Raw genomic sequence first — 5,358 nt, 5'->3', positions numbered from 1 at the left:
CGTGCTTTTATAATAAGTGATAAATTTGAATATTTCGAACTGAAATACTGCTTTTCTGTAAGTAGAGGAGCAAAAACTAGATATTAAAAGACTTACTATATGATATTCAACTGCCCAGAAGCTGCCAAATGAACCCGGCAATAGTGCCCAGTGACCACCATTATGTTAGGCCATCATCTTTCCCTGGCTCATATTCTCTTGTGCTCTGTGTTTCTTGTATATGACTAAAAGCATACCTAATTGCATTTAAAATTTTTAAGTACAGCATACTCTGACCTTCAAAACAACTCCTACAGCTGGCATGGAGTAATTTACACTGCAGAAAACTAAGGTGGACAGTGGCTAGAACTGGAAATAATCATTTACTGTGTAGTGGCCAGCAGTTGGTGCTACAGTCATTGTGTCTGGGTTCAATGCTGGCTCTGCTGCTTATGCCCTCTATGAATTAGAAAGTTAAACCACTTTAGCTGATAGTAGTTCCACCTCATGGAGTTCTGGTTAGTTCTATATAAGAAACTCCAGTCTTGTCTGATCTTATTCCAGAGTTCCAGATTTATATATCCATGTCACCCTGATTACCGATGGGCATATCAAACCTAACACATATCAAAGAGAACTTTTAATTTTTTCCCAAACACTCATACACAGTGTCCTTCATCCCCCTGCAGTGAGAAGTAGCAGCATCCAGTAGTTATTCAAGCCCTAAACTTAGCAGTTACTCTTGACTTCTTTTGAGCAATACCACCTCCTGTTGCTCCTCACTCAACCCCTCATCCAAACTATTAGCAAGTCCTGTTAACTCTAGCTGAACATGTGGGTCAAATCCACTTACTTCTCTCCAGCACTACCTTCCTAGTTGAAGGTAACCTGGTGTTTCTCCAGACCCTGCTGATCACTTCCTAGAAGTCTCCCTGATTCTGTTCTTGAGATAATGCAGGCAACCTACTTGGCAAGGCACTTGGCACAAAGTTCTCAGTCGATGTCAACTATTGCATCAGGTGTAGTGCTAAGCTCAGGGGAGACAGCAGTGAATAAGACCCTCCCAGGGCAAGTGGAACAACCCAGTGTGATATATGTCATGGAAGGAGAAGTACTGGGTATTCCCCAGATCTACACAGGTAGAAGTCAGGGAAGGACTCCTGCAATAAGTGACTTTAATCTTGAGTGGATAGAAGACCAAGACTGGAAGAAGGGGGAGGAGCACTGGAAACTTGCAGTTGAGTGAGAATGTGGCACTTTCACTACGGCTCAAGATGAGATGGACAGCCGTGAGAACAGGCTGGGACACGAAGCAGGAAGCCAGAAGTTAAGGGGAGAGAAAAGTTAAGGATGGCCCAGGTTCATGGCCTGGCAAACTGGGAGGATGGTGAGACCACTTAGTGGAAAAGGATTACTGAAGAAAGTACAGGTTGGGCATTTTGGACAGGCCGAATTTGGGAAGTCTGCAAGTTGTATATTAATAGGTGGCTGAAAACAGGGCTTTGGAGTTCAAGGGCATGGTCTCCGCTGGGGACAGATTTGGGAGCTGTCAACATAAAGGGGATGACGTAAACCATAAGAATAGATGTGACCATCCAGGGATGATGAAAAGTACCTTGCTAAAGACACTTCTTTTTCTCATGAGCATCAGCCTTGAAACTATAACTTCAGACTCTGACATTTCACTTTCAAAATGATCATCTTTAGCTATTAATGTAGGTAGAATTTGTAGCTGATGTGACTCTTGGTTTAATTCTTTATGTGCAAATTGGACTGCTACAGTTGTGTGACATGATACTATGACTGTGTAGTACCACAAATGTGGGTTCCAATCAATGATATCTGAACACTTTTGTGGTTGCAATCTGTCATCCTCAGCCATTAAATATTAAAAATGGGTAAACAGGAAGTATCTCTTTTATAACCAGTATTCCTGAAACCCTCTGGGAAGCACCATGGCCAAATCATGAAGGCTGGAGCTCTAGCATGAGAATTCAAATTTAGCTTTTATGTTGCATGTAAGAGAAATTAGAAAAGTGGGCTGTATAGTTTGCTTGACCTGCTGTGGTGTGACAGTTATATCCCAAAAGATGAACTATCATAAGGTCTGATTCAATAAATGTTTTGAACATATAAGCTAGAAGAGAAAAAAGAAGTTATTTTCAAAATCTTTTCTCCATTTCCCTTAAATTATGGAGGCAGATATAGGTCTCAAATACATTTCTGTCTTCTGAATCAGCTGAGATTAATCCCAGTTGTCCAGAGCACAGAGCTGGATGCAGACCCTGCACCAGCTAGAGATGGAGCTCAGAATGGTAGGGGGCCACCCTTCAGGGGAACCCTTGTTTGTCTTGAATGAACACCTTGTTCCCCCAACTGTATTGCCACATGAGGTTAAGTCACTGGGGCCCAGTCCAGGTAAGTGGAAGCTACAAGGCAGAAAACATTGCTGGGGCCACTGAGGTTGGGGCCACTGCCCCCTCTAGCTACAGCTCCAAACCCACACAATGAAAGCCAGCTTATCCTGGAACATACACAACTCTGTCACAGGAAAGGTGTCTCCAGAGGAGCTTTCCATGGGGCAGCACAAGTCAATCTTCTTTTGGTTTTCTGCAGTCAGAAGCTGTTTCCAGATGTCCCATGTCTCCTACAAAGACAACCAACCTTGGGTGCACAGTGTTCAGGAACCCAGCTAGGCAAGAGAGGACCACATCCTCATCTTTCCTGAGTCACTGGTGGTATTTACATGACACATCTGTTGAAGCGCCATGGGAAAGATGCAAAATGAGTCATTCTGCCAATGACCCAGGGACTGTTCCTACCCAGTTACTGCTACTCTTGACCTTAGCTCCAACCAAGGAACGGGAGGCTTTCCATGGGGCTGGTTCCATGGGGAGCTAAAAGGCAAAGCAGAAAAGACTGCTCCTCACCACTGACTCTAGGGCAATGATAAAACTAAAGTGAAAATTCCTAAGAGGACAAATTTACAAATACAACTATGGAATTTAGCAAAGAGGCAGAGGCAAAGAAGTGTAGGTGGGGTAGCGCTGCTGTATTTTGGTGCACCTGCAAGCTCTCAGTGGTAACCCACCTCAGCTGGGCAGTCTCAGTGGAGGAAAACAACAAAGTGTCTGTCTGAGCCCAAGCATTTCAAAAAGGCAGTTTCCATGGCATATCTCCTGGCTCCAAATACCTCCACCCCTCCCCTAAAAAAATGTCTTTTTCATTATAAAATGAATGAAACCACATTATAGAAAGATTAGAAAATAAGAAAAATAGCTATTAGTCCATGTCTTGTTGCAACCATTGCTACTATATTGTACATTTTTCTCTAGCTTTTTCTTCTATATATAAAGTTTCATCATTAGTTTAGTGAATGCAAAATTTTGTATCCTTTGTTATTTAACATTTTACCCTCAATGTTTTGCATTTAATTAGTTGAGTAGAAAGGCTAAGGAGTAAGGTGGATGAGTTGAAAATTTATGGGGAAAAGCATTCTAGTTTGAGAATTTACAAAGGGAGTTGCTAGTCGGGAAGCACTTGTTAATACAAATTAGCTTCACATTTTTGAGACAGTACTAACCTAGAGGCAGCCTGGCTCTGGCATTACCTTGTTGTGCTTAAAATCTTGGCTCTGCTACTTGCAGCTTGTGTGAACTTAGGATATTTAGTAACTTCTTGGTGCCTCAGTTTTCTCACCCCTAAAATGGGATGGTAGTACCAACATTTAAGGATTAAGCATATATCACAGAATAGTGCGGGGCACGTATCAGCACCCAGTAAATATTAACCACAGTTCATTCCAAGCCAGTTGTTGACTAAATCATGTAGCATCTTTAGGTCTGAATGTCTTTATCTGCAAAATGTTTATATATTAGAGCTACAATTTACTGAATACTTATTGTATGGGATGGGGACTTCAGGTACTTATTTGTCCCACCGTACTAATGAGGAAACTGAGGCTCAGAAATTTTAAAACTTGCTCAAAAGTGACAGAGCCGCTCAGGGGTGGAGCCGGCATTACAGCTTAAGTCTGACTTGTTCCAAGTACCTTGCTTTTTCCTGAATATGATCTCTCAGGTTCCTTCTAGCCTCGACTCCTGCTCTATAAACTTCAGAAAACAGTGCTTTTCAGTTGGGTTTGGCTGCCAGTAGGCGGCTCCAAAAACATTAAAAAATAAAAAAAAAAAAATCCCACAACTTTGATGATCTAACTTCTATGTATACAGCTGTGGCTTCTGACAGTTTTGAAATATCAGGTGGCTAAACAAACATATCTTCGTTGAAAAGAGTCCTCAAAATGACCTTTCTCTTTATAGCCCACCCTCTTTTACTAGTTTAGAAAAATATGCTGATTTGAGTAATTTACAATCATTTTTAAACTGCAAAACAAAAACAACAACAAAAAAAACAAAAAAAATGCAAGAAAGTTGTCTTTGCTTGTTCTGCCTGGATGTTTAGCTAGCTACAAGAGGGTTATTCTCCCTGGGGCCCACAACTGTCGGCTCTGAGGCTGAATAACAGTGGACAAAGACAGCAATAGGTGGTAATTTATAGCCTGTTAACCCTGAATTTTGAAAGTAGGGCCATTCCCAAGAGAAATATGAGGGAGCACTCACAGAAAAGAACAAATGATAGGATGAAAAAATAAAAGATCTTGGTCACAGAAATTAGTAAGGTTCTGGTTCCGGGCTAGGGCCTTTAAAAATTATGCTGCCAGTTCAGAATTATAGTGGCTGCGACTGACAATCAAAAGCTTCCCAAGTGCTTTACACATATACAATAAAAATGTATTTCAATTACCAAGCAAGTGATTTCTGGATCTTAGGGCGCACCTCATTATTACTTCTGTTCAATGATCCCATGGGTCACTTTTTCCTTCTCCGAAACTTTGTGTTCGGAAAAGGCTCTTTTAGCAACGGTTGCCCAAGTCCTTAGAAGTTACATTTGGAAAGGGGCTCTTCCTCAATCTACTCTAAATTGGAATTAACACAAAAGATAATAAGCAGACATAAGTAGAAACTACAATAAAAACAAGGAACCCCCCACGTGAAATTCATCTCCATTTTGAAAGAGAAAACACCATTTCCTTTTAATTGGCTATGTGGCCTTGAGTAAGTTAGTTACTCAAGCTCTTTAGGCCTCGGGTTTCCTATTTATAAGGTAATAGGATGAAGCCCTCAGCATAGTATATGCACATCGTAAGCGCCCAATCAACGTGGTTAAAATGATTCGGATTTTAATTACGATGGGCAAGCAAAGCGCTCTTTTCACAGGTACAACTTCAAAGAGTGATGTGTAAGATCCAGCAGGGTCAAGGAACATGCCACGGACAGGTGGACACTTAGGACACTTAGGCGCCGGTCGCCGAGGTCCCGG

General features: G+C 41.6%; 1 protein-coding gene across 3 annotated transcripts in view; it reads right to left on the bottom strand.

Annotated features, from left to right (window-relative positions):
* Positions 1-4,938, bottom strand: part of TP53INP1 (tumor protein p53 inducible nuclear protein 1) — a 14,182-nt gene extending 9,244 nt beyond the window's left edge. Inside the window, exon 1 of one of the 3 annotated variants that reach the window (XM_006916676.3) lies at positions 4,783-4,938. The gene's annotated coding sequence lies outside the window, so the exon portion shown is untranslated. Of the gene's footprint in view, positions 1-2,514; positions 2,714-4,782 lie in introns of those variants that run through there. The other 2 variants (XM_025050141.1, XM_025050140.1) reach the window with 2 other exon arrangements.
* Between the last annotated feature and the right edge of the window lie 420 nt (positions 4,939-5,358).

This window comes from Pteropus alecto, unplaced genomic scaffold (genome assembly GCF_000325575.1).
Source record: "Pteropus alecto unplaced genomic scaffold, ASM32557v1 scaffold164, whole genome shotgun sequence".
NCBI lineage: Eukaryota > Metazoa > Chordata > Mammalia > Chiroptera > Pteropodidae > Pteropus > Pteropus alecto.
This window is presented reverse-complemented; position numbering and strand designations above follow the sequence as displayed.